The sequence below is a fragment of the Cavia porcellus genome, unplaced genomic scaffold (genome assembly GCF_034190915.1).
Source record: "Cavia porcellus strain 051 isolate PalLab524CR breed Dunkin Hartley unplaced genomic scaffold, mCavPor4.1 scaffold_3, whole genome shotgun sequence".
Classification (NCBI taxonomy): domain Eukaryota; kingdom Metazoa; phylum Chordata; class Mammalia; order Rodentia; family Caviidae; genus Cavia; species Cavia porcellus.
The window spans coordinates 106,029,891-106,039,159 of record NW_026947486.1 but is presented as its reverse complement, the minus strand read 5'-3'; positions in this window follow the sequence as shown (position 1 = coordinate 106,039,159).

The following is a 9,269-nucleotide window of genomic DNA, read 5'->3' as shown; positions in this document are numbered from 1 at the left end:
GTGAGTGGAATTATTTTCTTGGTTTCTTTCTTTATGGGTTCATTCACGGTGTATAAGGAAGCAGTTGGTTTTTCTGTGCTGATTTTGTATCCTGCCACTTGGCTCACCTTATCAGATCTAATAATCTTCTGGTAGAGTTTTTAGGATCTTCTAAGTAAACAATCATATAACCTGCATTCACTATCATTAGCCATTAGGGAAATGTACATCAAAACTCCACTGAGATTCCATCTCACCCCATTCAGAATGGCTATTATCAAGAATGCAAGAAACAGTAAATGCTGAAAAGGATGCAGGGGAAAAGAAACCTGTTGAGAAAGTAAATGAGGATAACCTAGAATGTCCACTGTGGACATCAGTATGAAAGTTCCTAAAATATCTAAAAATGTAAGTATCTTTGGATCCAGCTATAGTGTGTCTCAGTATACTCCTGGAAAACTAAAGACAGCACACTATAGTGATACTTTGATACCAATGCATTGCATCACAATGGCTAAGCTATGGAAACTGCCTAGGTGCCTGTCAGCAGATGAATGGATCAGGAAAATGTGGTATATATATATATATATATATATATATATATATATATATATACCCAGTGGCATATTATTCAGCCCTGTAAATAAACAAAATCTTGTCACTTACAGGAAAAGTGAATGAAACTGAAAACCATTGTATTAAGCAAAATAAGCCAGCTCGAAAAGTCAGATGCTATATTTTCTTCCATGTGTGGAATTTCCACAAAATCCAGTTAGAGAGGAAAGAAAAGACGACAGGAAAGTAGAAAGAAGTCTATTATGGGCAAGAAAGGCAGTCAGGAAGAAGGGGAGGAATAACTGGAGATGAACAAAATTAAAATGTTATATGCATGTTCTGATATGCCACAGTGAAACACATTATTTTATATAACTAATATGTGCTGGTAAGATAAAGAAGGAAAAAAGAAAGTTATTTTAGTAGTTACAAATGCATTCAACATGAAAAATAAAACTGAGTCCAAGAGAAAGTTTTAATGAGATTTTTTTATTGTGAAAAATGTTATTGTTTATTGGTACAATTTAGATATGCGTAATGACCACATTGGTCATAGGGAATTCATATCTGTACATGATCTATCTTGATTCCTCCTTTTCCCCCATTCCACTCTCCTGTCTTCAACACCTCGTCCCCTCCTTATTTACAAAAGCTTTGTTTCCATTTTAACCTTCTTTTTGTCATTTTTTGGTTTTCCCCTTACTTCCTTTCTCTCTTCCGCCTCCCCAGTTCCCCTTTCCTTTTGAAAAGTTTCTTGCTATTTCACAATATCTATTGTACATTCTGGTTCTTATTTGCACTTTCAATTTCTTACATCAGAAAGACAATAAAATATTTATAAATATTTTTATAATTTATTTCACTTGAGTATGATCTCAGGGTCCAATCACTTAACAATAAATATCTCACATGTTTCATTCTTTAAAGCTGAGTACTAATCCATTGCATTCAAAGTCCATATCTTTTCTATCCACTCATCAGTTGTTGGACACCTGGACCATTGTCATGATTAGCTGTTACAAACTGTGCTGCCATAAACAGGGGTTTTCATATATCCTTGTGCTATATGCTTTTAAATTTTTGGAGAACATATCAAGAAGGAAAATTTCTGCATCAAATGTAATCTCTAGGCCTCACTGATTGAATGATCTCCAAAATGATTTCCACAGTGGTTGCACCAGTGTATATTCTGAACAACAGTGGAAAAGTATACATTTCATTTACAGCACAACCATCATTTGCTATTGATTTCTTCATGATAACCATTCTTTCTGGAAATGGTATCTTGCACAATTTTAATTTGCATCTCTCAAAGGACCAGAGATACTGAATATATATATATATATATATATATATATATATATATATATTGCTGTTTGTTTTTCTTCAGTTTGTATGAAGCATGAAGAATGAATTATTGATACATGTACCAACCTGAAGGAACACTGAGATACTCATACTAAATTTAATAGGCAATTCCAAAATACCATCTACCGAATAATTCTATCAATTTAACACTTCCCACTTGGCAAAATTGTAAAGGCAGACAAGAGTGCTTTCAGTTACCACAGAGAGTAATGGGTGTGGTTATTAATAGGATCTCTCTCCATGAGAGACACTTTGTTGATGAAATACCGATGAATCTTTAAACTGACAAGTTGTCCAGTTTATCAGGCACGATAAAGTTACATAGAACTAGACAGCAGTTTGAACATTAGCAGGCGCTAGCTTTTGAGGTCACAGTGGAGACCAGGCTCCCCGGAGCCCTGCCATGCAGGAATCCAGGAGCTGTGGAGAAGACAACCTCAGGAGGACTGAGTAACAAGAGCAGTCCAGGAAGTGAGAAGAGCAGTCGGCTGGATGTGACCCAGACCAACTCTAAACAATAAAGCACAGTGGAGATGCTGAAGGAGGACTCTGCATTTGTGCCTGTTACCTGGGCTGGGGGTGAGGCAGGGAAAGAGAGAAATCCCACTCAGGTAGATGGATTGTACCAATGCCCCTTTCCAGGATCTGACATTGCACTGTTATTTTGGAAGATACTACAGCTGGAGCAGACTGAATCACCGGTACACGGGGCTCTTTCTATATTTTGTTCCTAGGGTGTGTGGACATGTGACTCTCTCAAAGCACACAATTGAAGCTACAGAATCAATCACATATCTCTATCTAAGAAAGAATATTTGGAAAGTAAAATCAAAGCCACTACATGGGAAATTAAATAGGAAGGCATAAATTAAATAAAATGTGAATAAAGAGAGGGACTAAATGTTGTCCGAATATCATACTAAAATCAACACAGAGAAAAATGTATCAGATTTACCCATTTACAGGGAAAAGACACATAGTCTTAGGAGCATAGATGGATCCTGCCTATGGGGTTGGGAGAAATATTGCACAGGAATATACGAAGAGAAATCCTCAAGAGTCCGCCAAGGGCCCTATGCATTGTGTTCCCACTCCCTGGAAGAGGACTGGCCTCTGATGCCTGACAATGCTGGCCCAGAGGGAAAGGGAGAGGAACTGAGGAGTGGGCTGAGAGGGAAGCCAGTGAGGAAGGGAGGACAGGGTGCTGAGCCAAGAGGCCAGCAGCCAAGGACACCTGAAGGGGCTCCACTGCCCTCTGGAGCAGGGCACTGCAGTTCGCCCCACACAGAAGGTGCTGCCTTTGCAGGGAAGGGCAGGAAATTGCCCCCCTCACCCCCATCAGGGAGAGAGGATGGCTGCAGCCTGGACCTGCTGCTCAAAGGGGGAGTCTCTACTCTTGCACTGGTGGTCTCCAGGGTCTGGCTAGCTGCGGCTCTCAGTCTGTTCCCAAAGCCTGCCTTTTGTCCAAAATGGGCCCCTTCTTGAGATTCTCCTCCCCTTCTCTCCCCTCACTCTCCTCCCTTCCCTTCCCCTCCCCTTCCCTCCTCTGTCTTTTTTACATTACCCTTTGCACCCCTCCCCTCCCCCTCCCCTCCCCCTTTGCCTCCCCTGTCCTCCTGTCCCTTACCCCTCCCCACCCATCCCCTCCCATCCCCACTCCTACCCTACCCTTCCCTCCCTCACCCCTGCCCTCCCCACCCAGCCCTTCGCCTCCCCGACCCCTCCCCTCTCCCCCACCCCTCCCCTCCATTGTCTTTTTTCCCTTACCCTCTCTACCCCTGCCCCTGCCCTTTTCCCTCCCTGACCTGTCTGCATACCCAATCCTCTCTTCCTCCTCCCCTCCCTTATCCTCCCTCCCCCTCCCCACCCCTCCCTTCAGGCCCGACTCTCCCTTCACTCACACCTTCATCCTTTCCTCCCCCTTCCCTTCCTCATTCCCTGCTCTCACTCGCCCCCCCCCACCATGGCAATCCTTGGACTTCCATCCCCCTGCCCTGGCCTCCTCCTCCCTCCTCACACTCCCTTCCTTCCCTTCTCTCCCCTCCCCTTCCTTTTCCTCCCCCTCTCCCTTCCCCTACCTTCCCAATGCCTCCCCAACCCTCTCCTCTCCTCCCACCCTGTTCCCCTCCCCTACCCCTGCCTCTCCTCTCCCTCCAAAACCCTCTCCTCTCCCTTCCCTACCTTTCCCTCCCTCACCCCCAGCCCAGGTAACAGGCACAAATGCAGAGTCCTCCTTCAGCATCTCCACTGTGCTTTATTGTTTAGAGTTGGTCTGGGTCACATCCAGCCGACTGCTCTTCTCACTTCCTGGACTGCTCTTGTTACTCAGTCTTCCTCCTGAGGTTGTCTTCTCCACAGCTCCTGGATTTCTGCAGGGCAGCGCTCCGGGGAGCCTGGTCTCCACTGTGACCTCAAAAGCTAGCGCCTGAAGCTCAGTCACAGCCCTCTCCTCATCTTCGCTGTCTTCTTCCCTCGTCTTCTTTAACCTTTCATACAGCATCAACAGAGAGCGCTTAAGGAGTCTCTTACGATTACGGTGTCTGCCATGACGCTGGGGTCTGCTGTGAATCTGGGGTGTGTTGTAACTCTGGTCTCCCGTGGTAAACATTTGGTCAACGACCCTCTGCCTCTGGAAGGAAAGGAGAGGGGAGGCTGGGTTAGTCCCTAGAGGAGCCTGCTCTGCCCTGCCCTGCCATGCCCTACCCTGTCCTGCTCTACCCTGCCCTTCCCAGTGGGAGGAATCTGGAGGAGGTAGAAGGGCTGGGTCCAGGGGAGCAGGAGGGCCAGGGGCTAGGGGTTAGGGCCCAGAGACCTGGGACCATGACACCAAGAGCAGGGCACAGCCAGAGTCTACTCACATGATCTCCTTCCTGGTACTCGGACTCCACCAAGCTCTCTGCCTCCTCCTCCGACTCAGAGGTGTTTTCGGATTCATCCAGCCTGTTGATGGGCTTCTGGGGGTTTACCCAAGTAAGCACCCAGTTGCCCTGTATTTGGCGAACTTCCTCTGTCATGGCTAAGGCTTTGGATCTCTGAACCTCAGGGCAGCTTCCTATTTTTGTTTCTTCTATGTTCACCTCTGGCTCTGGAGGCAACGGAGGCTGACTCTACCTTTGTTCCATCACAGCCTCTGCACCAGCCAATAGGAGCCCTGGCCAGGCTGGGACATCACAAAGCTCTACACTGACACCCTTGGCGGGAGGGGCGCTGGGCAGTCCAGGACACTAACAGGTGCTCCAAACTCGGTTGCTGCCCTATCTCAGCTTCCTGTGTTGAAGTCTCAGGGCACATGTGACAGTCCCATAGCCACTCCCTTTAGTACCATATCATTCATTATCCTTCCCCATGGTCTGATGTTATCTGCCACCCAAAACCCCTCCAGGCCCTCAGTCAACGTGGGAATCACTGCCTTTTCCTCCTCCTGTGTCATGTGCACCTTGGAACCCATCCAGTCCTAGGCTACTGCCTGGAAACTTTTAACCTCACTGGCTTGGATGAAGTGACCACACAGGAATCCCTCCATTTCCTGTTTCAGGTGTGTAATCACATCCCTCCCTCTGGCAAAGAACAGTGAACTGCTTACCCTGTAGGACTTGGAGTATTTCACCATCTATTTTGAATGATAGTTTTGCAGGATATATCAGTCTAGGTTGGAAATCATTTTGCTTTAGGATGTGGAATACTTCACTCCATGCTCTTCTTGACTTTATTGTTTGTGATGAGAAGTCTGCTGTGATTCTGATAGGTTTTCCTTTATAAGTGATCTGTCTTTTCTCTCTGACAGCTTTTAATAATCTATTCTTGTGTTGGATTTCTGGGATGGTGATTATTATATGTCTGGGTGTATTTTTATTTTGGTTATGACTGTTTGGAGTTCTATATGCTTCACTGATCCTGATGTCAGTTTCTGATCTCATGCTTGGGAAATTTTCAGCTATTACTTCTCTAAATATCCTCCTGACATCCTTCATGTTGTCTCCCTCTCTTTCATTAATCCCTATCATTCTTATGTTATTCTTCTTTGCATCGTCTTGCAGTTGTTGAATTGTTGTTTCCTGATTCCTTGTTATTTTCAAAAGATCTTTCCTTTCCTGTTCACTAGCTGCAATCCTGTCTTCAAGGTCTGAAATTCTATCTTCACTTTCATTAAGGTGGTTTTTACAACTTTCAGTGGAGTTTTTTATTTCCTGTATATCTCTGTGCATCTGCATTATGTATTCTGTTTGTTTCTTATATTGCTTGTCTAGGGATTCTATCTTTTTGTTTAGTTCCTCCAATTTTTTATCTGTGTTTTCTTTAGATATATTCAGAATCTCTTTCATTTCTTTTATCATTTCTTCTTTTATCTGGGAGATTATTTCGAGTTTGAATTTAAAGCTTCCTGGAGTTGCTTGTCAATTTCAGTAGCTATTGTGTCCGATATATGAGGTGGATGGGATATATTTTCTTCTAAATACATTCCTCCTAGGGTTTCTTGAGATGGGCTGGAGGTTTGAGGTTGTAATTTGGTCTTTCATTTTGTCATTTTCCTATATTTCTGTGTTTCAAGTGTTATTTGAAAGCTTCCTCCGGATCTGTTGAAAATCCCCTTCTATGTTTGCAGCTACTGAGACTCTGGCACCACGCTACCCCAAGCCATTGGGACTGCAGAACCAATGGCCCTCCTCTGCCTGCTCAGAACTCTGCAGTTCCAGACAAGCTGGGCCTCAGGGACACTGTGCGCCCACCTGCCCCTTGGAAGCTCCACAGCTCTTCAATCGCAGCCGGGTTAGGGTACTCACCACAGGCTGCGGTGCCTCAGGAACCTGTGAGCCCTCCCTGCTTGCAGAGATATCCACAGTCCTCCAGACACACGGAGAGGCCAATGCAGGCACCCCAGATCCGCCCAGCTCCTCCTCTGCACACCGAAGGCTAGGCGTGGCAGCGAAACAGGCTGGGCTCGGGGGATAGTGTGGGCCCGCCCACCCGTAGGGAGCTCAGCAGTTCTCCAAGTGCAACTGGGATGGGGAGGTGGATGTAGAGGCCTCAAACCCACCTCTCCCCTTCACTGCACCTGGAAGCCTGGAGGGACCCCCGCATGCTCTGCTTAGCTGCTCTGTCAAAGATCAGTGGCTGTATTATGTGGGTCTTTTTTCCACTATGTGGCACTGATCTATCTACCTATTCTGTTGCCAACACCACCATCTTCATTACCGTAGCTTTATGGTAACTCAGGCTGTGTCAGTCCTCCAGTTGTGTTCCAACTCAGTATTGTGCTGGTATTCTGGCCTTTACCTTTCCAAATAAATTTAGAATCAGCTTGTCAATATTCATAAATGACCTGCCTGGCATTGTTTAGTAGTACACTGAACCTACAGTTCCATTTGGGAGGAATTAACATCATGATGTTATTTAGCTTTCCTATCCACGAGCATGAACCTTCTTTCCATTTATTTAGTTCTTTGATTTCTTTAATCAATTTTCTAGTTTTCCTTACATGTGTTTGGTGCATATTTTGTTAATTTGTACTCAAGTGTGTCAATTTTAGAAGTGTGTTATTAATTTCATACTTCACTTGTTCATTACTGTTATATAAGAAAGTGATTTGCTTTTTATTAATCTTATATCCTGCATTTTAATAATCATTTATGAGTTCAACATGATATTTTTTGTTAATTCAGATTTTCTGCTTAGATTATCATCTGACTTGTAAAGAGAATTTTATTTCTTCCTTCTCAGTGTATATACCTTTTCCTTTTTCTTGCCTTATTGCACTAGCTAGGACTTCTGGTACAATGTTAAAAAATTGATGAAAGAGGGTCTCCATGGCTTATTGAAGAACTTAACAAGAGAGCTCCTAATTTTTCAATATTATGTTGGATTAAGCCATAGGATTTTTGTAGATGTTCTTCATCAATTTGAAGAAGTGATTTTTTAAATCATAGTTGTATTTTGTCAAATGCATTTTCTCAATCTATTGACGTGGTCATGTAATATTTCCTCTATGGGTTACTGATGTAATCAGTTAATCAATTAATTACAATATTTGCTTGAGCCTTCCACCCCACTTGGTTGTAGTGTACAATTTTTTTATATTATAACTTGCTATGACAATACTTTGTGGGATTTTTTCCACGCCCATTAAAATGTTTATGTGTCTGTAGTGTTCATATGTCTTTCTCTGGTTTTGGTATTTTAGAGGAATGCTTGCCTCAGAATGAGATGAGAAGCATTTCCTCTCTTCCTGTATTCTGGTAGAGACTATAAACAGTCTAGCTTCTTCCTTAAGTCTTTGACAGAATTCACCAGTGAAGCCCTCTGATCCTGGTGCTTTCTGTTTTTTGAAGAATAATTATCCATTCAATTCTTTAATAGGTATAGAGCTGTTCAGATTGTATATTTCTAGGTGTGTGAGCTTTGAATATTTTGTATGGTAAGAAATTGACATCTAGGTTATGAAATCTGTGCACACAAAATTGCTCATAGCAGCCCCTCATTATCCATTTAAGTCCAAATTTAATGAAATCTAAAGTTCTGTCCTCTCTATTATTTCTGTTGTTAATTATTTTGCCTTTTATTCTTAGCCAGGCTAAGAATTTTATGACTCTCTTATGAATCTTTACAAAGAATTGGCCTTTTGTTTTAGTAATGTTCCTCTATTGATTTCGTGCTTTCAAATTTATGAATCTATACACTTCAAAACAGACCATCCAATGTGACCTGGGGACATGTTTTGCTTTGAGGCTCTGGGGATTGAACCAAGGCCTTGTGCATGCTAGGCAAGTACTCTATCACTAAGCCATGCCCTCCTGCTCTGTTTGGTGGTTGTTGTTTTGTTTTGTTTCTTTTGTTTTTGGTGTGTGTGTGTGTGTGTGTGTGTGTGCTGGGGGAGTTGGGGGTTGCTTTTGTCTTTTGGCAGTGGATTGTGCTGAAGAACTTCACACTGAGGTCCATCTCCAGCCCTTTTCATTTCTTCTCTTGAGACCGGATCTAGGTTGCCCGAGCTGGGCCCAAACTTGTGATCTTCCTGCCTCAGCCTGCAATAACGGTGGGACTGCAGGTGTGCGCTATCATTCCCAGTCTAGTTACTTCTTTTATCCTGTCCTATTATTTTCTTTCAGCTTCTTGTTTTGGATTTAAATTCTCCTCTTTTTTTAGCTCCCTAAGAAGATTTTAGATTTCAATCTTCTTAATAATACGTACATTTTGCTATCTGGGCTTCTTTTACTGTGTGCCATGTTTTGAGGTGTTGCATTTTCATTTCAATTTAGTTCAAATCATGTAAAATTTCTCTTTAGATTTTCTATTTGACTTAGGTGTTTGTAGCAAAGCACTGTTTAGTCTTGAAGTATTTTATGGTTTTCTAATACCTGTTATTGGTTTAATTC